Genomic DNA, 27,062 nt, shown 5'->3' with positions numbered 1-27,062 from the left:
TCTGTGCTGCGTGGTGGCAGCGTGGCCCAGCTCCAGCCGGGAAGCACGGCTGTAGCGTCGCCAGCCACCAGTGCTCCAAGCAGCACGGTAAGGAGGCAGGAAGCAGGGAGGGGTGGATAGAGGGCAGGGGAGTTTGGGGTGGCGGTCAGGGGGCGGGGAAGTGGATGGTGGTTGGGGTGGAAATGGGGTTGAATGGGGGCAGGGGTCCCGGGGGGCAGTCAGGAAGGAGGGGGGGTTGGATGGGGCGGCAAGGGGCAGGAGTTTCAGGGGTAGTCAGGGAATGGGGAAAAGGGATGGTTGGATGGGGCAGGGGTCCCGGCGGGGGCTGTCAGATATGAGAGGAGGGGTTGGATGGGGTGGCGGGAGTCTAGGGGCAGTCAGGGGACAGGGAGTGGGGGTGTGTGGATGGGGCAGGAGTCCGGAGGGGGGGCAGATAGGAGGTGGGGGCCAGGCCACAACCTCCTCCCCTAACCAGCCCTTCATACAATTTACGAAACCCGATGCAGCCCTTAGGCCAAAAAGTTTGCCCGCCCCTGCTTTAGACTGAAAACTGATGGAACAGAATTCAACTATAAATGTTGCACATGCCTGGCACAGCATTTGATGCAGTGTGAAAAAGGCATTAAACTGTGAGCTTTTATGGTAATGACAAGACTTCCAGGTTTTGACCAGTAGGTGGGGATATTCACATACTTTTGCTTGATCAGAACAACTGAATGCCTTTTGGGGATCTGACACTTGATTTTCATAGTCACCCTTTTCTGACCCAAGTAGACATAGTATGCGGACCTCCAGGGGTACATGGACCACAGAATGAAAACCACTGGTGTAGACTGTTTTAAATTCCTTTTTTCCCCTCTTATGCTCTGTACCTACTAAAATAAAAAATTCTTTAGTTTTAAGAAGGCTGTTTTATCACAGTGTACCAGTGGTTACAGGCTCCTTAAGGGAAGAACCGCAGGGGTCCAAACACAGTTGGACTGGCTGGGTAAGCACAGCTGATACAGAGTACTGTAGCTCAGGGCCCGGACAGAGTGGGAGAAGTGCAGAATTCCATCCTGTGATAGGAAAGGCATGACGCTTTAGACCTGAAGGGGTGCCTTCAAAGACCAGAAAGGGGACAGAGGTACTGCTAGCCCAGTAACCATCTGAAAAGTAGTTTCCTTATTTAGTGAAGGAGCTGGATGGGGTGCAATAAATGAAATATGGGGCCAAATGATTAGAATAGGCAGTTGTCACTCCTCAAGCACTTTTCAAACTGCACATTGAATAAGGCCAGGGTTCTGAGGAAAAATAGTAGGTGATCATAACAGACACAAGGTGACAGTTATAATTGCACAAGCAGCTTTAGTTTTATTATTTCATGACGTGAGTGTTTTTGTTTGCAACCTTAATGTTCTTTTAACGTAGTAGTTTCATATGGATATTATGTTGTGTTCTAACTTGAAAAAACAAAGAATGTTTTTAATTAGCTTAAACAGCCTAAGGAGCCTACTGTCCCCTTCAGGTACACACATACCTGACTTCCATTATCACTAATAGGAATTACAGAAGCATCAAAAGAACTTTCTGTGACTATACATTCTTATTTCTCAACCATAACAATATTCGTTGTTCTTGCTCTGGGCATTGTCATTGTGCAACAGAGAATTCCATGGTCTCAGGTATTGATAAAGGTGACCTACAAAAAATGTATTCCCCCTTTCCCCCTCCCACTTATCTTCTTGTTTTTACCTTAGAAAAACCAGGAAAGTAAAAAGTCTGCTCTTTCTATGGTTGGATTTGTAACATTAAAAAAGCATAAAACTGACCAAACCTTTATACATTGCAAATGTGGCAAAACTGGTGTACAAAACCCCTCTCCTTCATTATTCTTTGCAAGCTGCCTTTAAATTAACACTGACTCCTGAAGCAGTTCTCCTATAGCTTTGAATGAAGAGAGTTTCAGTGGCAGATTGAAACGAGTAATCTGAAAACCACTTTCTGATTCCAAAAGGCTTCAAACTGCACACAGACAGAAGAAATCCCCCACAAGTCAGACAAGAGAAAAGAGGAGCTTTCTAATTATTGGACTGCTGAAAAATATTCCACATGACGCTGTCATATGTAACAGGTATAATAGGCCACTTTGAATATAGTAGCGCTGAGACTATCATATATACTCGATCATAAGCCGGTTCGTTTATAAGCCGACCCCAAGATGGATAAGTAAAAATGGAAAAGTTTTATGATCCATTCATAAGCCGACCCTATAATTCAGGGGTCAGCAAACTCTGGCTCCCAGGCTTATCAGGATAAGCCACTGGCGGGCCAAGATATTTTATTTACCTCGAGCGCCCACAGGCACGGAGGTAAACCTAAGTAAACAAAGTGTCCTGGTGGGCCAGCTGCTTACCCTGGAGGGCCGGGACAGCAACTGGTGGGGAAATTTTTTGGGGGGGCGGGGGGAGCTGGGGTCAGAGGAGTAACCCCTGTGACCACCCCCCACATGACCCCATCCCTAGCCCAGGACCCCCACACTCTCCCCATCCCATCCCTTCCCACCTTATCTGAGGAGGGCCAGGGGAGGATGTCTCTGGCCTGGCTGGAGCTGCTCCAGCAAGCTGGGCTGTGCAGCCGCAGCATGCTCCAGCGGACTGGGCGGCACGGCCGCAGCGGGCCGGGAAACATGGCCACAGCCTGCTCTGGGGGGTAGGGCCGAGCGGTACGGCTTCAGCCTGCCAGCCACGGAGCTGCAGCTGTTTTGGAGGCTGGGGGGGGGAGCGCAGCGTGGCCAGAAGCGGAGACACTCTGGCCCCACCTCTTCCCTTCTGGCTCTGCTGCCTCTCCTTTCTCCCTCTGTTGGGGAGAGGGGCTGTGTCCCACCTCTCCCTCTCTATACCCGTTCATAAGTCGATCCCCTTCTCTGGTGCTTCCCTTTTTTAGTAAAAAAAAAATTCGGCTTATGATTGAGTATATACGGTAATAAATGTTTAACTATTTCACAGTATCTGGAATACAGTTATTTCTCTTACCATACCAAAATAAAAAAATCTGCACTATATCATTTGCATTCCAGGGTGCTGTAATGTGCACCTATGTCTTTTATTGTTAGTATAATCATTCTTTTAAGTCACAATTTCTAGGCTTAGAGCAGTATGTACATACTGATATCTGAAGCCTTTGTTGGAAAATCTCTATGCCAGGTCCAATTACACAGTATCATTAAACATTAACTTGATAGTCTTATATTGTGAATGTACTGAAGAATTTCAGAGGGTGAAAATTATATATACATTTTAAAACATGGTTTAGAACAGGGTTTTCAACCTTTTTCCTTCTGAGGCCCCCACCAACATGCTGTAAAAACTCCACAGCCCACCTGTACCACAATAACTGGTTTTCTGCATATAAAAGTCAAGGCTGGCATTAGCGGGTAGCAAGCAAGGCAATTGCCTGGGACCCACACCACATGGGCCCCGGTGAAGCTACATTGCTCAGACTTCAGCTTCAGCCCCAGGCAGTGGGACTCAGGCCCCAGGCTTCAGTCCCGTGTAATGGGGCTTCGTCTTTCTGCCCCAGGCCCCAGCAAGTTTAACACTGGCCCTGCTTGGTGTCCCCCCTGAAACCTGCTCGTGGCCCTCCAGTGGGCCCTGGACCCTTGGTAGAGAACTACTGGTTTAGAATAAACTCCTACCATCTTGAAAATGAAATTAGGTAACTTAGTAAATGGTTTATTCTGTCACATATTCATTTTGTTATTTTAGTGTTGCTGTTAGGCTATGACTTCACTGCACTTTTGTCTGCAGGGGCATGGAATATCCACACACACACCCCGACCAACGAAAAGCACCAGTATTGACAGCTTTTTGTTGGCGGGAGATGCTCTCCCGCCAACAAAACTACCGTTGCTTGTTGGGGGTGGTTTTATTTTTCTGGCAGGAGAGCTCTATCCTGCTGGCAAAGAGTAGCTTCACGGGAGTCCTTACAGCTGTGCCGCTGTAAAGTATGCAGGTAGACAGACTCAGTATCAATTCTGATCCAACCTCTACCAAAAAAAATTAAACATTCACATTGAAAACAGATCAATTTAAATTTTGGCCCAAATAATCTATCCTTCTGTTTCAGGGGAGACAAATCTTAAAATCACATAAGGCAAGCAATTATTTACAGTAGACTCTCAGAGTTACGAACTCACCAGTCAACCACATACCTCACTTGGAACCGAAAGTACGCAGACAGTAACAGAGACACAAAAAAAGAAAATACAATACAGTACTATGTTAAATGTAAATTACTAAAAAAATAAAGGGAAAAGGTTTTTTAAAAAGATTTGACAAGATAAGGAAACTGTTTCTGTGCTTGTTTCATTTAAATTAAGATGGTTAAAAGCAGCATTTTTCTTCTCCATAGTAAAATTTCAAAACTGAATTAATGTTCAGTTATAAACTTTCGAAAGAACAATCATGTTTTTTTCACAGTTACAAACATTTCAGAGTTAGGAACAACCTCCATTCCTGAGGTGTTTGTAACTCTGAGGTTCTACTGTAGAATACTTTTTTGCCCCAGCTAGTATCTCTAAGTATTTCAACTTTGTTGAAACTAAATGGATTTTTTCCAAGGTCCATACACATTCATTCCAGCGAAAAGATCTTTGATAGGTTTCAGTCAGAAGCGCGTTTATTTTACAGCAATTATTTTGGGAGAGAGAGGTTTATACCTATGCCATCACAAAAAGCTGTCCCTCAGTTTACACTCATTCCTGCATCAGTAGATTTCCTTTCTCCTCCAAATGGCAGCTGATTTTATATTTTGCAAATATTTCAGCATTATCCTGAATTAAATATCATTTAAGTGCCCTTCTCATAGATTGTATTGCCAGTTTATGTTTTCATATATATTGCTGTACTCTCTACTTATTAATTGCTCCCCTACATTGTTTATTTATATTTAATTATTTTTAATATTTAAAAAAAATAAGCTCTTCATGTACACAAATTATCGTTGACTGTGTGCATATTACTGGAAGTGAATACTAACAATATCAAAACTTATCTTTGGGCTCTCAAAAACTATGATTCCAAGCTAGAGTTTGGTATAGTCTGCAGGCAATTATAGAAGATTTTCCTAACATGGCAAAGAAACCTCAATCAAGGGACAACTGTATCTCATATTTTATTACTTTGTTTATACCATTCTTTCTTCCCTCCCATCCTAGCCCAGAATTATACCTTTCAAACAGAGTTGATATTGGGACTCATGTTTAAAAAAAATTAGGTGCATAAATACGGTCTTGATTTTTGCTTATGCCATAGTTATCAGGATTGCAAAGTCAACTCTAATTGTGCAAAAATCATCATCTTAGCTATCTGCACACTGAAACTGAAAGCACAAAAGAAGCATGTATTTTGCATGCCTAATTTATTAGTTTCTAGATCGTGGAAAATATTATTTATTGAGCAGCCCTGAAACTCCCACTCCAAAGTCAGATATGGAGAGTGTCGAATCCGACCACATGCAGACTCTAATCATGTTTATTACAGCAGGACAAACTAGGAATAGGGCCCCACTATGCTAGCCACTGTACAGAGTAGCACACGGTCCTTGCCTTTAAGAGTTTACAATCAAAATTGACAAGACAGACTGGGGGGGGGGGAAAAAGGACTATAAGTGGAGTTGGTAACTATTATTAAGGTTGCCCAAAACTTCCCATTATAAGACCTTGATTTAAGTTCCTTATAACTTTGCCAAACATTAACCAATTTGGGATACCTAGGACCTGATTTTTCAAAGTACTCAGCGTTTATGTAGTACTTCATATGTTCAAAGCACAATTTCCATTGACTTCAGTTGCTGCTGGAGTGATCAACATTTCTGCAGGTCTGACCACAGAGTCTCAAGATGGGCACCCAGAAAGTGAGGGACACACAATTGTGAGAAGTCTGGTTTAAGTAACTTGCCTAGCATCGCACAGGAATTCTGTGGCAGAAGCAGGGAACAAATCCAGTTCTCCAGGAAAGCATTTATCGGCCTTAATTCTGAGACAGTCCTCCTCCAATCCCCACTTCAGTCTTACACACTTCCCAACTTTTCTAATAAACGAGGCAAGGACCCTACAGACAACAACCTTCTTCAGTACACAACCCTGATTTCCCCAGAGCGTAGTGGAAAAAATAGTACTTTGTCATGGCTGTATCATAATGCACAAACACAGGGGGGCTGAATTAAGGCAACCTTAATACTGGCATTTCCTAACTTTTGAGTGCTTTACTTTGCAAACTTAATATTTTAATGTAACTTGTGTGTGTAATATAATACACAACTAGGGTGACCAGACAGCAAGTGTGAAAAATCAGGACAGGGGGTGGAGGGTAATAGGAGCCTATATAAGAAAAAGACCCAAAAATCGGGACTGTCCCTATAAAATCAGGACATCTGGTTACCCTATACACAACCAAAGTAAACCATGTGATGGCAACAAATGTTATATCAGTTCCAAGATTTTTTTTTCGGGGGGTGGGGGGAGAGGGAACAGTAGGTTTAGTTAGGAGGGGATAAAGTGGCAAGAAATGTGAAGGTAGGAAAGGGGAGCAAGATGAGGGTAAGGACAGATATGGAGTAAAGCTGAGTTGAAGAGACTGTGAAGGAGAGTTGGACAAACTGTTGAACAGCACAAGGCACAAAGTCCAGTCAAAACTGTAGAAAGTTCTCTGAACGTCTGATGGTCTTCCCTTTGGCTGCTTCTACAGCTGCTCCCTGTACAGTTCTGGGTCTGAGCGTACGCTGGGATTGGTGTGGCCACCATTTTATTCCATTCCCGCTCTTCCCCCCCCCCCCCCCCCCCCCCCCCCAACCCCCAGAATCCTTGCTTTGGCTGTTTCTGCAGCTGCACCTTCTGGCTGGAATCTCTAGCTGATTCCTCTCTGCAGCCTCTGCATGTTAATAGAAACTGTCTTTTAGCCCCACCTCTACAGCACACTCCCTTGCTTAACACACTTTTTTCTTCTTGGAACAGGATGCAGTTGTGAGGCTGTTACCATATTACTGCTAAGAAACAACAAATCTGATCGAACATGAAAACATTATGCGGTGTGGTATGCTCAGTTCAGATAAGAAATAATTTACAATACAGTCGGGGAGGGGGTGTTATTTTTTGTATTTTTAACCAATAAACCAGAATTAACCACATAATGTTTAAAATTGAAGACTTAAACACAGCCTCAGACCCAATATTTCTGAATCCCTGAAAAAAAAAAAAGTACCAAGTTCAAGATTACAGGTATAACAAAATGAACAAAAATCTAGCATACAGCATACTTTATGCAACTTTCAAGAACTGTGTTAGTAAGCTATTCAATACTAAAGAGAAAAGCTTTGAAACAAGATTCAGGGGAAGTTTTACACTCCATGCCCTACTGTACCCATGTCAACTAGTTTGCAAAGTTCACATAGTTGTAAAATCAATTGCTGTCAAAGTCCAAGATGCAATACCAAAATTCAGGTGTCCTTACGGCTCTCCCTACCACCTCTTGCCATACACTATTTTAAACTGTCAAGTATCAAAGGGGTAGCCGTGTTAGTCTGGATCTGTAAAAGCAGCAAAGAATCCTGTGGCACCTTACAGACTAACAGATGTTTTGGAGCATGAGCTTTCGTGGGTGAATACCCACTTTGTCGGATGCATGTAGTGGAAATTTCCAGGGGCAGGTATATATATGCAAGCAAGAAGCACTACATGCATCCGACAAAGTGGGTATTCACCCACGAAAGCTCATGCTCCAAAATGTCTGTTAGTCTATAAGGCGCCACAGGATTCTTTGCTATTTTAAACTGCAATTTTGTAAGCATTTAGCAGGGAAGCAAGTGCAGTCAGCTATAGTACTTCACCCACATTAAGAAAAAATGTTCAGCCAGCAAACACTGAATTCTTATGATTTAGGATTTTTTGCTTTGGGGAGGGATGGCTTTGAAACCCCTCCCCCATCACAATGCAACAAGAAATGAAGTGGTTGAGACTTGTGTTCCCTCCAAAGCTTAGTGCTAACTCCAGCATTAGGAAAAAATCAATGTAGAGAAGAAAAAATGAAGCACTCTCCCTCCTCTAAATATTATGAGAAAGCCATCCATTTCTGCAGAATTAAAACTTTAATTTAAACAAATTAATAAACTACCTTTATAGATGTATTGATAACTTCCAAAAAGTAACCCACACAGAAAGCTGTACTACTGGGTTATGAGTCTGCAGACAGACTAAGTGCCTCTGTTAATGCTTACTGCTTTGCCAAGCAGCAGCAGAATGAAAGCCAGTGAAGACTTCAGTGGGTTTCACTACTGCTTTTCAGAACCCTGGAGGACAATGGTGAAACTCTCATGGAAAGAATCATGTTGATTTCACTTTGCTGCTGCTTGAGAAACCTCAAAGCAGCAGTAGTCTGGCACTGGAGTTACTCATGGGAAAGGAGAAACCAAACTAAGTGAGCAATAGATTCATTAGAACAGGGGTTCTCAAACTGGGGGTCAGGACCCCTCAGGGGATCGCGAGGTTATTACACGGGGGGAGTCGCAAATTGTCAACCTCCACCCCAAACCCCACTTTGCCTCCAGCATTTATAATGGCGTTAAATATATAAAAAAGTGTTTTTAATGTATGGGGGGGGGTCACACTCAGAGACTTGCTATGTGAAAGGGGTCACCAGTAAAAAGGTTTGAGAGCCACTGCATTAGAACAAGTAACCATGACTCTTATAGTAGCTAGAACTCTGGGAGAAGAGTAGCATAACACAGACAACCCTTCCACACAGACCCTAGCTGAACAGCCAGCAGGCTCTGGAGTTACAGGAAGGAAGATAAGGAAACCCTTCCAGCAGCCAAGGCTAGGGAAAGCATGAAAATTACAGACAGCTGCTAGCCAGAAGACAGAACCATAAGCAGGGCCCAGACCAGGAATGGGCAAACTACGGCCTGGGGGCTGCATCTGGCCCTTCAGACATTTTAATCCAGCCTTTGAGCTCCTGCTGGGGAGCGGTCCAGGGCTTGCCCCCACTCCGGTACTCCAGCTGGGAAGCAGTGTCAAGGGCTTGCTTTACTCAGCACGGCTCCCGCAAGCGACAGCATGTCCCCCTTCCAGCTCCCACGTGTAGGGGCAGCAAGGGGGCCCTGTACGCTGCCCCTGCCCCAAGTGCCACCCCCGCAGCTCCCATTGGACAGGAACCACAGTGCCTGAGGATGGGGCAGCGCACAGAGCACCTGGCCATGCCTCCGTGTAGGAGGCGGAGGGGGGACATGCCGCTGCATGAAGTAAGCCTGCACCCCTGGATCCCGCTATGCCCCAACCTCCTGCCCCAGCCCTGATCTCCCTCCTGCCCTCCAAACCCCTTGGTCCCAGCCCAGAGCACCCTCCTGCATCCCCAACTCCTCATGCCCAGTCCCACCCCATAGCCCTCCCTCCAAGTGGGAGCCCTCACCTTCACCTGTACCTCAACCCCCAATTTCTTGAGCATTCATGGCCCACCATACAATTTACATACCCAGATGTGGCCCTTGGGCCAGAAAGTTTGCCCACCCCGGCCTAAACAGAACCCTTATAATAATCCCAGAACCAGCACTCTTCCCTTCCCAGCAACTGAAGTTGAGGGAAAAGACTGTTTCTCATCAAAAGCTTGGTGGAACCACAGGTCCTTGCTGGTGCACCAAAGCACATCTCCTCCCATTCTATACCTAACTCTGGCTAGGATATTCACTCCTATATTTAACAGGTGTCCTATAATTTTTTCTAGCCCTTCCCAAAAGATATATATATAAAAGCAGACATTAAAAATCAGTAAAAGTGCAACCTCTCTCAGTATTGCTTCCATATTTTCCAGAATATACACTTACATTTACAATTTTAGGACTGTAAAACTGTTGTGGTCTTTTCTGATCTTCACTCAACAAAATTATTTTAAGGTCCATCATACCTGAATTGTGCCACACCCAAGGCTGAACACCTGCCCCCTCAATTGTGCTGCTGGTAGAAAACAGAGCAGCTGGTGGAAAAAAAACAATAAAACCTGAATGAAGTGGCATAACTTTAAAAAGAAAGATTCCTTGAAGGCATAGTAGCAGCATAATGGGCTGAAGAACTGATTAAGGCAAAGGTGGGCAAACTATGGCCTGTAGGCAAAATCTGGCCCGCCAGTCATTTTAATCCTGTAGCCTGCACCCCTGAGCCTCTCCCTGTGCCCCAACCCCCTGATCCTTCTCTTGCCCTCTGAACCCCTCCATCCCAGCCCAGAGCACCCTCCTGCACCCCAAACCCTTCATCCCCAACCCCACTCCAGAGCCCGCACCTCCAGCCGGAGCCCTCATTCCCCTCCCCTCCGGCACACCTTTCCCCCACCCCAGCCTGGAGCTCCCTGAGCACCCTCCTGCACCCTGAACTCATTTCTGGCCCCACCCCAGAGCCCGCACACCCAACCAGAGCCCTCACCTCCTCCCGCACCCAACCCCAATTTTGTGAGCATTCATGGCCCGCCATACAATTTCTATTCCCAGATGTGGCCCTTGGGCCAGTAAGTTTGCCCACCCCTGGATTAAGGGCTGGTCTACACTAGAGAACTAGGTTGACCTAGCTATATTGCTTGAGAGATGTAGCTAAGCCGACCTAAGCTTCAGCATAGACAGTATAGGGTTGAAGGACGAATTCTTCTGTCAAACTAGCTACCACCTCTTGGAGAGGTGGATTTACTACAGTGACTGAAGAACTCCTTCCATCACGGTAGAATCTATGCTATAGAATTACAGCTTCAGTGATGCAGCTGTGCTACTGTAGCATTTCTAGTGTAGACATTCCCTAAGATACTGATTCAGAGTAAATACATTTAAAAAACAAAGGGATTGAGCTATAATCCAGTCCTGCATTTCTATGATTTGTTCATATTTCTGAACCAGAATACATTAACAATTATCAACTGAATTACAATATTATAAGCAAAAAGAAAGCCGCCTGATGGATAAAGGTCAAAATTAACACTTACACACCTAAAGTTAAGTGTGCAGTCTTCAGTAACTATTATCACTGTCTAATGAAAACAAATGCCTTACTGAAGATGGATATTGTTTGTGTATTTACACCAGTTCTAATTGTTTTGCCCAAATAGGGAACATCCCAAGATTTTTTTAAAAAGTGAGTTTCTCAAATATGCTCAGTTTTTAGATTCATACAGTTCATTTGAACAAAACTCATGCACTATAATTATATTTAAAACATTTTCTATACCAAAGCCTTTAGTCTCATCTGTCAACATTCATAGTTTAAAAATAAATTTAAAAAGTATGTGTTATATCTTGCATAATAAGAAAATAAACACTGAAGTAGTAAGTGTTCAACGCTTTTCTGTACCCCTCTATACCATCACCATCCATTTTTAACTTTTACACTGAAGAAACAAAAAATGTATCATCAAAAAAAGACCACAGACTTAAACTAAACAACCAAAGATGCTGATGGATAATTTGGTGATCTTTATGCCTCAGAGACAGCAACTGGTTTGGTTTTGTTAAACCCTCATGCCTCCTAGAAAAATCTTACATTTAAACAGATTTTGTTTCAAAGTGTTCATCTTCTATGTTTTCCTCTTTTGTACCAACATGTTTGATTAAAAACCATGTGTGACTTTATCAGTTGGCTAACCAGGTGGAAGGGACCAGTTATGGGAAAAAGTTATATTTAAATCTTTGTACAACAGTAAAAAAAAAAAAAAAAAAAAAAAAAGAGAAGGGAAAAGGCATTTTACAAATCTCAAATTTCATATTAACTATACATAATGAGAGCTTCCAGACTTCTTGATCACCAGACTAAACACTCCTTGGCGAGGGAGTGTGAAATTATTAGCTGTTCAGACTAAACATTTACCTTTTACAAGCCAGAAAACAAATAGACAGGATATTCTAGATGCAAAGTAATTTCAAGGTAACAAAAATAATTTCCCTAGAATTATCCAGTTTAAAGCTCTCACATGGTACATTATGGCCACTCAAATCAAGTGTACCAGGCTCAGGACATGGCAGATTAACTCATTGTGGGAGTCTATACAGATGGTAAGAGGTTTCGTCAGTCCTTCATCACAAACAAAATCAGCACTGAGAGGATGGTGAGCCTGGCACACAGCAAATTCCCAATTACAGCTCCTCTAGCAGCAATACAGCCAGCAAAGGAGAGGGTCTCTCTGGCCAGGGCGGGGAGTGGAATTACTCTCTCCCTACCCTGTGCATACAGGTAGATAAAGTGTGTATGTAAGACGCGGGAGATAATTTTCCTGCTCTGCTCACAGTGATGAGGCCTCAGCTGTAGTACAGTGTCCAATTCTGGATGCCACACTTTAGGAAATATGTGGACAAATTGGATACCATCCAGAAGAGAGAGAAAAAATGACAAAAGGTTTTAAAAAAAACCCCACACACATGGCCGATGAGGAAAAGTTAAAAAAAATGGACATGGTTAGTATTGAAAAAAAGACTAAAGGGGATGGGATAACAGTCTTCAAGTACGTTAAGGGCTGTTATAAAGAGTACAGTGATCAATTGTTCTCCATTTCCACTGAAGGTAAAATAAGAAATAATGGGCTTAATCTGCAGCAAGAGAGATTTAGGGCTTGGCTACACTTACAAATTTGCAGCGCTGCAGCAGGGTGTGAAAACACACCCTCTCCAGCGCTGCAAATTGCGGCGCTGCAAAGCGCCAGTGTGGTCAAAGCCCCAGCGCTGGGAGCGCGGCTCCCAGCGCTGTACGTTATTCCCCACAGGGAGGTGGAGTACGGACAGCGCTGGGAGAGCTTTCTCCCAGCACTGGCGCTTTGACTACACTTAGCGCTTCAAAGCGCTGCCGCGGCAGCGCTTTGAAGTGTAAGTGTAGCCAAAGCCTTAGATTGGATCGTAGGAAACCATTTCTAACTAAAAAGGGCAGTTAAACGCTGGAATAGGCTTCAAGGGAGGTTTTGGAATCCCCATCATTGGAGGTTTTTAAGAAGAGGTTGGATAAATATCCATCAGATGGTCTAGGTTTACACGGTCCTGCCTCAATGCAGGGGGCTAGACTTGCTGATCTCTCAAGCTCTTGTCTAGCCCTATGATCTCATAGAGAAGAGCAGCAGGCTGGATTTTTGCATTTTTATACTTTTACTGATGGGAAGAGATTTGATTTTTGATGTTCATTACTTCTTTAACTTTATTTCCAGGGTGGTTGGTGGTTTTCCTCTTTCCTTCTGTGTTTTTTGTTCTCTTTTAACATGTTTACATTATGCATAAAAAGGTTAAATTCCATTACATTTCTAAGAGCTGTTTGGGAAAGGATTTTTATTTACCAAAAATAGAAACAATTTTCAGACTTTTCAACGGAGAAGAATTTAGACACAATACACAAACTCCATTTAACAAAGATCAAGAAGGAGCATAAGATGGCACTGACACACTAAATGAATTGCAAAGGAAAAATTGGGCTTATTACTCTCTTGCTTCTTTATGATGTATAAAGATGGTGAAAGGGGTTCCCTCCAAATTCTTTCAAGAGGTTTTTTCCCCCCTCCTGCTTGGTTTTCTTTTTCTTTTCTTTTTTAAAGTTACAAATTCAGGTCCTATCTCACCTGGAACACTAAGATGACTCGAACTAGAGAAGTGTCCACATCACAAAGAGAGTGAAAATTAAGCTATGAAGGTCGTAGTGGTCACACTATTCAAAACATCGTTTTTCATTTTTGCTAGCTCTATTTAACTGCAATAACTATATTTTCACCATTGTCCATCCAAGTAAGAGGCAAAAGTTAACAATACACCTGTTCCAAACCATCCACAAGGGCAAAACCCAGGGATGGCCAGAATTTATTTCCTCATATTTCTAAGAGTTTGTCTACACTTAAAAGTTTTGCTGCCTTAACTATGCTGGCATTATTAAAGTGGTAAAAACACCACTATTCTGGATGTTCTTACATCAGTATAAAAGTGCTTCTACAAATAGAACTTATTCAGATTTGGGAACCAAAAGAAGCTATATCAATATAAAGCATTTTATATCAGTATAGCTATCTATACTAGGGCTTGTCGCTGAATAACTTGGGGGGGGGATAAGAACTCCCCTTACCAACATATAGCTGTGCTGGTAAAATTAAGTGTAGGCAAGACCTAAGGTAAAAGCAAATAACTTTCTTTTTACAGGGATCTTTCAGGCCACTTTAATTAAAAAAAAAGTGTGGGGGGGCAACAGAAAATGGTGCAAATCCACTTTTTAATTATTCCTCCGCAGGTCTCCTTTACCACCACCCAAGATGGTTGTTTTTTGGTTTTTTGTTTTTTTTTTAAACTAAGTTTGGTGAGCTTCAGGAAGCAATGCAAGACTTCCATTTATCCAGGCCTTAATTAGCTGAGAAGAGCCCACTGCAGTATAATATATTGCTTTAACTTCATAAGAACAAAAATGTTATCACTTTTAAAAACAACCAGGTGTTAAGAGATAGAGATGTTTCTAAAACATAAAATAAAGCTCATATGAGTAAATATTTCATAGAAATAAGATTCGTCAATGTTTATAGCCCTTTCACACTAAAAAAAGCCAGAAATCTATTTGTTCGAAGTTGATGTTTGTGTTCTTGAAACTACAACTCAGTCAAATGGGACTGTTTGTTCACACAGCATGCCAATAATACAAAAATAAAATATAGCACCACATCTTTTATTATCTTACAAAAATAGGGAGCAAATAAAAAATAGTTAGGATACAATACAGCCAAAGAAAAGCCTTACTACTATGATACTTACAAATCACTAGACACTATAGTATATTTTTATGTCTACATATCAACACAAAATAGGATGCAATGAACCAACTCACTCACAATTAACTATTTTCCTGAGTCAAAGTAGAAAGAACAAGAGAGTTTTCACATTCTTCTACATTAATTGCTTTTAAAATACATCTGGGCATGGGTCAAGATATGTTTCTACAACCTAGGCGGAACCTAATACATGATAATACTCTAGAGTTTTATTAGCTCCAAACTGTTTGGACAGCTCTATAACTACTTTTATTCTTCTTATTTTACAGCTTACCATGCCAGACAGGTGAACAAAGCAGCCTACATAAAATGGTAAACAAGTACTTGATTCAATTAGAAGCTCCAGATCCTATATGTGAAAAAGTTGTTTGCTATTCTGTCAATCATTTGTTAAATATATCCTCTCAAGTATCCAGAAAGTATGTTCTAGAGGGTGTTGTCAAAGAATTCCACCTCTATTTGGCAAGCCAGATGCCCACACCATCTCATGCACACATTTTCCTGAACTATAAAGATTTTTTTTATAGGGATGCTTATACAATGGCTCCAAATTCCATGAACCTAACTGCGAACTCCACTTCAAAAGAGGTCTTCCTCATAATAGACTTCTTGGTCCACAGGAAGAGCAATGTCCACTTATAAAATGCTGATGCAACCAGGATTTATGGCAAGTCTGGAAAACCAAATTATGAGTTCATGAGGCTTACCATTATTTGAGACAGACCTATACTTGTGCAGAAAGATAGATGCTATCAAGAGAAAGAGAACATGTAAATAAGAGACAAAACTAACCTTCTGCACTATCATGTGCACAAAGCAAAATATTGTACAAGATTGATTAAAAACTATGTTTACATTGCACTTCACCAAAACTGTGTATTTCTTACAAAACACAAATCTGCACAACTATAGCTATCATATCAGACGTCAGGCATTTCTGAAAAGCCACGAGCCACACTTTATTCAGTAGCTAAAGAGTGCGTGCATAGCAAATGACACTGAAGAGATGCCCTTCCTACAGGAAAGTGACCCAGGACTCACATGGAATAGAAAAGGAATCTATACCTTTAATCTTTAGTAAAGTGACTGGAGTCCTATGGAATGAAACCCTGAGGTACAACACCTGGTGAATATAAACAAAAAGCAGAGGTATTCAAAAACAAAACTGACAGCTGTATAATACACCACACTGAAACCATTACTTGGATATTACAAGTATTACCTTAATATAGGAGTTAATTTTATTTCCTCCTACACTATCATGGCAAGTGTTCAGGGCCTAAGCCAGGAGTTCTCAAACTGGGGGTCGGGACCCCTCAGGGGGCCACGAGGTTATTACATGGGGGGGTCATGAGCTGTCAGCCCCCACCCCAAACCCCGCTTTGTCTCCAGCATTTATAATGGTGTTAAATATATTTTTTAAAAAAGTGTTTTTAATGTATGAGGGGGGGGGGTCCACACTCAGAGGCTTGCTGTGTGAAAGGGGTCACCAGTACAAAAGTCTGAGAATCCCTGACCTAAGCCTTAGGGAAGGAGTTGTCAGTCATTTTAGGCAACATTTCAGCGGAAAGACGGTGAATTTATAAGGCTAGATTGGTCTCCACATATCACACAATGAATTGTAATACTGTCCCCAATTCAGCATGATGCTTAAACCCTTAATTAATCTCACTTTTACTCAAAGTATCATGATTAAATCTCACTGAAGTCAAGTCAAGCACTTGCTAATCTTATGCTTTGCTGATTAGCAATAGGATTACTCCTTTTTAAAGTTCCTACAATTAAGCACCTTGCTGAATTGGGGCTGTTGTTGCCAAGCACTGGTTCAAGAAAATGCAGTACCAAACGTAGAACTTTGAGGGCATAAAAGTAGTTATAATACTTAAACCTGCTCTTGAAGAGAAAAAATTTCTAGGAAACCAGACGGGTCTTAATAATTAAGACATGAGGCTCAGATTGGGCAAAGGAAGAACCGTAAACCAAGCATCAACCAGAAAAGCTGTAAGTTCTCATCAGTGCTGCCGGAAAACTAAAAGGAGTGAAAATAAATTTTGGCCCCAGAATCCCCATCCTGGACTAGCATACACTTCCTAAAATAATCCAACACTGACTGAGGGCTAATCTACACTGGCAGCGCTTTAACGTGGCTCGTGTGAGCATGGCAGAGTGCTGGGAAAGATCTTCCAGTACGCTAAAAAAAGCCACCTCCACAAGGGGCATGGCTCACAGCACTGGTGCACTGTCTATACTGGCACTTTACAGTGCTGAAACTTGCTGCGCTCAGGGGGGTGTTTTGCACACCCCTGAGCGAGAAAGTTGCAGCGCTGTAAATTGTCAGTGTAGACAAGACCTGAGTTAGAGGGTAAAAATCCCATGGAAGACCAGGAAGTAGAAGAGAAACAGAATTCCAAAGATAGGACTTTGTAATCCCAGGATGTTTCTAGCCAAAGATGGAGCTCCCTTTTATCACCTGAACAGCTGAAAACTGCAGGACACTACTCTGAAGCAGCAAACTCCAGACAACACACACAATTAGAAAAATTATTTATTGTTTTTCAAGTCAGAAAGTCTGCTTATTTTGAAAGCAGGTTAAAACCGAACTGACCTATTTACCTGCCAGTTTTGACATGTACATTTTTCCAATTTCATACCGCACACACTTTGCTACAAACAAGCATTTCAGGAGGCTGGCTGTATGCATGTTTTACAATGAAAACATAAATGTAGACCAAAAAAGCCAGCCTGTTCTTGGTTTGCAATGGGAACAAACAGATGCATACAGACACAAGCCATTTGTTTAATCACATCAACAACTTTGTAAATTAAAGCAACATTGCATATTAATTTGAGAAAAATTAACATTTTGTTCTTAATTTTGTCTGTACCAACTAAAGAGAAATAAAGACCATTTTAATAAAAACCTCTTGTAATGTTCTTGTTTAAAAATCAACTCAGTACGTTCATTATAAAAGCAAAATAGAGTACTGGTTTCCTTCTATAAGTTCATCACTTTGCATTTAAAAAAATTTATTTAAACTTATTTGATTTTTTACCTGATATTGTAACTTTGAAAATTCTGCTTACCTTAAATATACATTTCTAAAGTCCAAAAATAGCATGCCCAACAGTCTGCAATCAGTAAAGTTTTAAATCAGAATACCTGCCAACACTATTAGAAAGAAGCACATCTATTCAAAATAAAGGCATATTATATTTAATAAATTCAAAAACCACAGCAGTGCAGTGTTGTAGTTCAGATTACATAATCATGAAAGTTAGAAAAATCAAAGTTATGGTTACATGGCAATAACTTGTGAATATATATATATATAGTATTTTCTATTAGCCTACTACTTTTGCAACACTACAATGGTAACAGAAGTAGCATTTTCGTTATATGCTCCAGTTTTCACTATTATCAGTCTTCTGAAGTGTTTCATCTCTGGCAGGACTTGAAAAATCTACTCACAGTGTGGAACGTTTTCCCTAGTGAATGAAGAATCTTAGGATATAGATTTTGCAGAATATAAACTTTTTTTTAATTGATTTAAATTTCAGGTTAACAGTTTCAGACACTATATGCCCATTCCTGTGTCACGAGGCCAATTGTTGTTTTACAATCATATTGCCTCCTTTAAAAAATGTTTCTCCCTAGATGCTCCGGGAGAAAACTAACACACACGGGAAATTCAACATACAAGGGAATCTCTAAAACTGACTATTGATAAGCTTCTGTCAAATGCAAAGTACACAAACAAAATAAATGGAGAAAAGTATTTCTTTCAGCTGTAGTGGTCATTTTATTTGTGACAATATAAACTATGTTCTGACATATGTGATTTTAGGTTGGCAGCATCTGGTAAACAATCTCATAAGTAATTCCAGTTACTGTCCTGTAGTTTAAAATCATAAGGGCAGATCTTACTGGAATAGGTAAAAATAGCACTAATGAACATGCCAAAGGGAAATCTTTCCACTATATGGCCACTGCTTAGATTGCAACATAAGCTGGCTCTCTTTTCATAACTTAACTGCCTATGCATGTGCTACACACTAAACTTAAAGCTTGAGACTAGAAAAGTAAGACTGGAAAGTAATTCACCTTCAGTTAAATTTAAATCTACTACATTACTGCGCCCTGTATACTTTTTTTCCAGCAAAGCATTATTGTCTATCTGCGAGTTCTGCACTGACATCCCTATCGTTTCATAAAATTATACGAGTCTAAAACCTTATATTTTGTCATTTGAGATAAACAAACCATAAAACAAGAGGGTCAAAATGCTCTGCTTATGTAGGAGAAGCTCACTCTACACACACAGGAGTCCCTTGTATTCCTCCATTCCCTCCTTTTCTATTTCAGGGACTCCCTGCAATCCCCACTACATCCCTCTGCTTTATGCGCTCACCCCCATTCTCTATTCCCTCTCCCAACATTATTTCTTTTCTTTCTGCCTGGGAAGTAAGTCATTCATGGTGTTAACATTTTAAACCCTGTTGGAACCATGGGCAGGACTGAGAAATGATGGGGTGAGGTATTATAGTGGAAAGTGTTAATAGCTGATCTATAGACAAGAGTGGTTGAAGCTGCTAGGTCTCCCATTTCCTCCTCCTGGTTTTCTGATTTTCATCAAAATGAGTAAGGTTCTGCCCCAATACGTAAACCGTTCCCTGAAATTTTGGAATTCACTGGATGTAGCAATGTTCCAAATGTATCACATGACAAACAAATGCCATCACGTTGAGTGTAGGGCCTCAGCCACTATTAAAGCTTCTTTTCATCTTTCTTGGATAAACAAACAATGCAAAAACATTTAACTCTGATTAAGACTGATGACTAACACTGTTTTTTTAAATATTTATTATTTGTATTCCAATAGCACGCACAATGAACCAAGCCTGTCCAATCATACAGAAAGATATTCTCTGCTCTAAAGAGGTTTACACTAAGCTTTTCTGAGGGAAGGGAGGGTCGAGGGGGGAGAAGAGGTTTTGGCATGTTTGTCATCCTCTGTCTAACTTTACAGATTTGGTTTAAAAGAACATTGCAATGTACCAAAAGATATTCTAACCACTAAAATCACAATCAAGAGATAGTAATTTAACTATATAAAATACGATGATGAACTGAAAAAGCAAAGGTTAAAAGTAGATTACAACTGAGAAAACTCAGATTCCATCAGAATCCACTGAAAGGTCAATTTCAAAGTTGTCTTACGGTAAATATTTTACAACTTTGAAGTTAATTTTATGGTTTTAGAATTGTGAATAGAAACTGGTTTTCAACCTAACATCAGGCCCACATCCTCTGTTACAAATGAGGTCAATTTTCAGTAAAAAAGTGACCAACAGATTAAAAAAAATCAAATTCTTATCATTAATACATTTTTCAATTTGTGGCCAGTTTACATGCAACATAGTGAAAATACAGTCTCCTTCCATTCCACACCAATCTTTCCTGCATTTGTTACATTACCCTGTGAAACTAGCCCACCTGTGCTACTGAACATAACATTTATTCAGCTATGGTGAGCTGAAGAGGACTACTTATTCCTCATTATGCCACAAAGGAAGTGGCACACAAACAGCACAGGCAAGTTTCTCCTTATGCTACCATAGTGCTCTACAAACTAGGCAGCAGGGAAAAGAAGAAGAATTTTACAAGAAAACAGACTTTGGTACATCACTCCTCAGTCCAATGGGCAGTAAGTGGCTGCATTATGAAGGAACTCATCCCAGGAGAGGAACAGGACAGAGAATGGAAGGAGGTATGAAGTGAAGTATATCTTATGTTTTCTCTAGCAATCCTCTCAAGCAGACTGAAAGGACCATACTAAACACTGCAGAGAGAACCACGTCCAGTTCTTCAGCAATGAAGTATCCATAATCCAAGATCTTTGAGGTAAGAAGACTAAAATAAGAAAGTGGTGCATTACAGAAATGCCCTAAATTAAAAGAGAGATTCAAAAAGGGGAAGGAAAAGATTAGTAGAATAAAGGACATAAGAATTTAGAAAAATAGGCAGATTAATAATTGGATATGGAACTTTAAACTTATAAATACCTAGTTGGCCATGGAGACTGAACTATGTTCTCAACCCCAGAGATAGTACAGATTGGGGCAAGGCATTTTGCAAGTTAATAGAAGCTTCTGTACATGATACTATTTTCTACATAAATCAAGGACTTTTCCAGACTTCTACTGATGTCAAACAGACCAGCAACTTTCACAAACAATTAGTGAGTTGACGGGGAAGATTACAACTAAAAAACAACCAGGGGAGGACAGAGAGAAACCCATTTAAATAATACAAAAAATATTTGCGGAGACTAGAAAGACTCAAAACTTTAAAACAGCCATTTTATTAGATAAAATTGCAAGTGCCAAACCTCTAATATGCCAATTGATATTAAAATATTTTCAAGTACATATAATTTCTTCGTGTAAGTAATATCTGACTTTGCTAAGCTAAACAAAATCCATACAGTTTTCTTTTAACTCCTCAGATCCTTAATTCTCTATTTCATGACACACTTGCATTGGCAGGCCAGACTGGTAAACAGATGTACACAGCCAACTAAAAAATCCAGATGTCCACAGTGAGTGGGAAGTTTGTTCTGACGAGCAGGAGGCCCTATATCAATTTCTGCACAATCTAAGCTTTCATTTTTACAAAGTTTCTAAAACCTTCAGTTGCAAAGATAACCTTTCAAACACAAACTGAATCAGAACCAGGCAGTTTTGCCTTCTTAAGCCTAAAGGCAACAAGTGTGCCTCAACTGTTGCTCACCAATTTGTCAAGTAAGACCTCAATGAACTTAAGACTCATGTCACTGTTGCTATTCAGAATCCTATGGGCATCAGAGAAACTTAAGAATCATGTCATCTGAGCTACTGTTGTTGCTTGGGAAACTCTGGACAGCAGTATCAGCAGACACAAGATGTATTCACAGGAGACATGGACCAAAAAAATTACTAATTAAAAACTATTCTTCCTTCCCTTGCAGCAGTGAGGAGCCTGGGCTGATGGAACAGTACAGCAGCACTGGATATCTACTTCCCTAGTAGCAGCCAAGACGCCGGGGGGTAGGAGTAAGCTCCATCTCCCTTCCGGAAACTACAGAGAGAAAGGCAAAAAGTCCTTAAGATATGTATTACCAAATGCTGATATGAAGGAGACCCCCATACCAGAGCCTAGAGACAGCAGCTTAGTAGAAATCTTAGTATCCTCTCATTCCCATGTAGCTGGCCTCTCATCAGAGCATTGCTCTCCTCCTGGACCCTGTTGGTTCCCTCCTTTCATACCTACCACAAGCTAGTAATTATCTGGCATGCTTTACAAGCAATTAATACAAACAGTCCTTCCACCACCTCAGCAAGCCACTGTCTGGTTTACCCATAAGATTTAAACAGAGCAAGGAGCAGTGATCAGAAAATAAAAGCCACAATACCCTTCCTCTCTGAGGAGTGAGAAAAGGGTTTAGCAGTAGGAGTGCACCACAGAATGGAGTTCCCATTCTCCCCAAGTCAGCCAGGAAGTAGGATAAGAAAAGAGGGGACCTCCTCACTCCTTGAAGCAAGGCAATGCCTGTGTATTTCTTTCTTGCTAAGTCTCTAGCTTTGCATCTCCATTGGGCAATATTCTCAACATTCCCTAAACAATTATTTTCAAAATTCTAGCTTGCTCTCCATTAAAGAGCATTAAGAAAAGCAATTCTGAGCCCCGATTATCTTAAAAGTCTAAAATTCTGAGCCATCTTTAATTAATATGGTTAACCCTTCACCACACCCAGCTACAAGTCAGTGAAGCAACCTCCTTCAGTTTGTGATCTAAAAATATACTTATAAGATGTCCCAACTGTTCTTAAGTGATACTATGTATATCAACTGGAATGCAATACAAATTAACACCCTTTTGTGAGTAATTTACAAAAGAACAGAAACATTTTGAGTCAAACCAATAACAAAGATGCAATGCAACACCCAATTTGGAATCTGAATTGGAACAATCTAATACAACAATAAAAAGAGGAGAAGCTAGGCAGCAGTGAAGTACATAACTGAAATATGCAGATAGCAGGCCTCATGTAGTATAGCCAGTGAAACGATTCAACAGAAGTGTAAAATGGAATAAAAATTGCAGAACAGAAAGTTCAGGCTAAATATAGAATGGTCTCCAGATACAAACCTAAATCTTATTTCCCCAAGAGTGGAAAGGAAACAAACCAGTATTGCCATATATATTAGTACATTACATGAAAGGCCTATTGCCTAAGCTGTTTTGTCTAAAGTTAAAACACATCAGCTTTGACTGGTCTGAATGTATGCTCTGCTCCATTTATTTCAGTAGGCAGGATATCTGTTTTTGGAGCAGGCACTAGAGAAGAATGGCAAAACTTAGACACACCTGCAACTGTAAACAAAGTGAGATGGATATGTTTTGTATTGCTCATGAGAGAGTCTAGACAATTTTTGTATTGCAATCCTAGTTTTGAAAAGCTAAATTTTCCACACCACAAACAGTCAATCAACATTGACTATATCCCATGAAATCAAATGTCCACTGATTAAAATCTATGTACCCATGGTTGTTACATTTCTTAGCTTTGAACTCTACTGAGAGATCATGGCTATACCCAATCAAAAATTCTCACAGAGGGCAGGTTACACTTAAAAAGCTACAGCAACTTTAATGAAGACACTACTAAGCCGATGGCAGAGCTTCTCCAGGAGGCATAATTAATCCACCTCCATGAGAGGCAGTAGCTATGTCGATGGGTATAGTGCTGTCTACACTGGGGGGAGGGGTGTGAATATAATCTTGTCACTCAGGGGTGTGGATTTTTCATACCCAAGTGACATAGTTATACCGATGTAAGTTTGTAGCATAGACTGGGTCTGACAGTATTTCATTTTATTAGACTAATGTAACCACAGTAGGGTTTTAATACACACAAAAAAGGCATGTTCCATTTAACTATAAAATGTTAGCATCCAGAATTCCAACAAAATCACCTTTGCATGAAATAGATGACATTTATAGTATAAACACAATATTCACGTGACTCAATAAGTAAACACACAGCCGATGCTTTCCAAAATAAAATAGTTATTTACAAAAAAAAATCCTATGCAAATAGCAAGGGCCAGTAATCCACTGAGAATTAACTGTTCACAAAATTTTGTCTGTCTAAATTCCGCCTTTTCTTTTAGCAGTACTAGAGCAAATACATAACTGAATGCATACCAAGATTATTCACTTATTCAACTATGCAAGACATACCATACCAACTGTAAATTATCTCAAACCTGTGAAAGCAGCTAATTCATACCCATTCCTAAAAAGAGTCTAGTTAATTTTATAAAGACTGAAAAGGTAGCATTTTTGCCTCACTGAACTCTGTTGTTATATTTGATCAGTGACATGAATTATCAGCTCAGGATTCTAGTCAGTCTTCTGAGAGAACTTTTCCTATATACGTATTCAACATCTCATATTTCTGCTTTAGAAGAGTTTTCTTACAACAAACACATGTCACAAAATATAAGAGTTTTTTTTTTAATCCCATATCCATAAGTACCTCACTTTGACCCTGTCATTACAAACAGTATGTATCAAGTTGATATGACTGGACTGGAAACAGTAGCACATTTCTCCCTGATACTGAAATAGGGCAAACATTAAAGTAAGGTAACTTACTGCTGTTGTGAAATAAAATACACTTCTACCACAATATAACACTGTCCTCGGGAGCCAAAAAATCTTACCACGTTATAGGTGAAACCACGTTATGTCGAACTTGCTTTGATCCGCCGGAGTGCGCAGCCCTGCCCCCCCCCCCCCCCAAAGCACTGCTTTAGCGCGTTATACCGGGTTAGAGGCATATCTAGTCTTGGAGATATTAAGTATGTACATAAACTGCATGATGAGTGTGCTTCAAATTTAATAATCCATTACAGGCAATCTTTGCAGATCTATGTTACCACCACAATTTTGCCAGGTTTGTATTATTAAAGAAATTACACTCATGAAACAGGTTAAAGATCTTATGTGTATCAACACAATTTAGTGACCACAAGTAATCTAAGAGTTTGTCTACAGAGAGACATTAACTACTAAAACTAAATCAAGACCACATTAATTCTGAATGAGAGCATCTACACAAGGTTTTAACTAATCTTCTTTAAATTCACAATTCTAGCTAATTTGGATTAATTTTCTTGAATGTCCCTATGTAAACTCACCACAAGCATACTTCATCTTGTACACAACAAACAGACCCATTCATTAGTCAATGTTTGTAGGCCACTATCTATATATTAGCTATTTACAAGCTTTTCAAGACAGATGATCATTTTTAATCCTCTTTTCAAGTATTTTCCATCCACCACAGCTGGCCTCAGTTTCTGTAGAGCCCCAGGCAAGTAAGATGTGCAAGGGCCCACTTAGTTTCCTCCTCTTCTTTACATGCATAAGACAATCTCCAACTGCTTCTTACAGGCCTGGAACAAATCCCCAGCTTGACAATCCCACTTCAATTGGTTCTGAGGCCCCAGAGCCTCTGACCAACTCCTTTCATTTATGGATGCCATTCCAAGGCTATTAGGGTAGAAGGCAACATCAGACATGTAAATTTCAGAATCTGTGCCAAAAGACATGACAACTATACAAGAAGATGCTATTTAGAGGAAGATCATTTGTATACCTACCAGAACCTTAGCTAAATGGGCTCTATCATGAGGTACTGCTCCAGAGAAAGGCCTTGTCTACATGGCAAAGTTGCCCCAGTTTAACAAAAGTCATAATTTTAAACATATTTAGTTACATCGCTAAAAAAAAAAAATCCCTGCAAAGACACACTCCTTGCAGTTTACAAAAGGTGTATTTAATTTGAGCTTAACTCAACTGAGAACTGGTTTAAGCTAAACCAAAGTATGTAGCATCAAAACTGAAATACCAATGTCCAAACAGTGGTTTGCACTGTGTTTAAAAACGGATTCATTTAACCATATGAGAGATACATACACTTTCTATTCTCAGTGCAGCAGATCAAGGTGACTGTAAGATTTAGTGGGCTACTGCTGTACATCACTAGATACCTGACACAAGAGTCCCCAGTTCTATGCAGTACTAGTATAGCTCCAAGTAGATCGTTTAAGTACAGATAAATACAGAACAGCATATCACACTTTATCAGGGTAGCATTTCAGGTGTCCCGCCAGACCTAGTAAACAGTGCGGGAGGAATTTAAAAAAAACCCATGGAGGAGAAGGAGGAGGAGGAACAAACTAAAATAGGAAGGGCTGTACAAACTCATCAGCTACATGGCACGCCCCACACTGCTCAGCCACTTGGCTAACGTCACCCCCGACAAGACCCTTGCTACAGCCCCGCTCTCCAGCGTCTCTCCCTGCCGGAGGGAAAACTCCCCCTATTCCCAGTCATCTCTGGGGGGCTCCCATTGACACCGCCAGACGAAAGAGGCCGTCCGGGACTGGCCACCCCGCCCGCCCCGCAGCGCCTACGGACGGAGGAGCCCCCTTCCCCCTCCCTGGCACCTTCCTCGGAGCTGGGTCCAGGCCACTGCACAGCCTGTTCTGCTCCCGGAGCGCCCCGCTCAGGGCTCAGGCCGGGCAGGGACCCAGCTACCAACGGCTCCAGCCGGGGTCCCCTCACCCTGAAGGGACACCGGGCTGCCCCCGTCCGGTCCCGTCCCCACTCCTGGCGCAGGGGAGCCCAGGGCCCTCCGCCTATGTCGGGGGAAGAGGGGGTCTCCTCGCTGACACCCGCTCTCCAGCGGGGCGGCGGCGTCTCCTCCCCGGGCGGGTCAGCGTCCCCGGGGTTCAGCGACGGGGCAGAGAACCGCTGAGTCCGCTCCGGGGAAGGGGAGCGCGGCCGGGGGAAGGGGACCCCCGTTACTCCGCCCCCCTCAGTGACCTTGGCCCCCGCACTGCCCGTACCTCCTCTACGCAGGCTCCGCCGCTCCCCCGGACTCGCTCCTCACTCGGCGCCGTTCGTTCCGTTCCCCATCTAAAATGGCGGCCTCACCCTCCGCGAGACATTTCTCGCGAGCCCATCGATCGGGCCGGCGCTCGGCTCCTCCTCCCCCCACCGCCAGCCCAGACCGCCGAGCCGTCGATGAGACCCACCTTCTGCCCCGCCCCCTGTGCGACCCAAGCCGCCATTTGAGAGTAGGGGAAGCCGGAGCGGGTGGAAGACCCCGGCTCTACGTGGATAGTGCGGGGGAGCTGGTCTGACAACGGCCCCTGCCTGCCCCT

The 27,062-nt window shown here is 41.7% G+C and overlaps 1 protein-coding gene across 2 annotated transcripts in view; it reads right to left on the bottom strand.

The window, feature by feature from the left end:
* The window catches only part of RAF1 (Raf-1 proto-oncogene, serine/threonine kinase), a 108,383-nt gene extending 81,526 nt beyond the window's left edge, over positions 1 to 26,857 (bottom strand). Inside the window, exon 1 of one of the 2 annotated variants that reach the window (XM_045023307.1) lies at positions 26,745 to 26,857. The gene's annotated coding sequence lies outside the window, so the exon portion shown is untranslated. The remainder of the gene's footprint in view (positions 1 to 26,744) is intronic. The other variant, XM_045023306.1, reaches the window with a different exon arrangement.
* Positions 26,858 to 27,062: the final 205 nt, after the last annotated feature.

Source organism: Mauremys mutica, chromosome 7, assembly GCF_020497125.1.
Source record: "Mauremys mutica isolate MM-2020 ecotype Southern chromosome 7, ASM2049712v1, whole genome shotgun sequence".
NCBI classification, from domain to species: domain Eukaryota; kingdom Metazoa; phylum Chordata; order Testudines; family Geoemydidae; genus Mauremys; species Mauremys mutica.
This window is presented reverse-complemented; position numbering and strand designations above follow the sequence as displayed.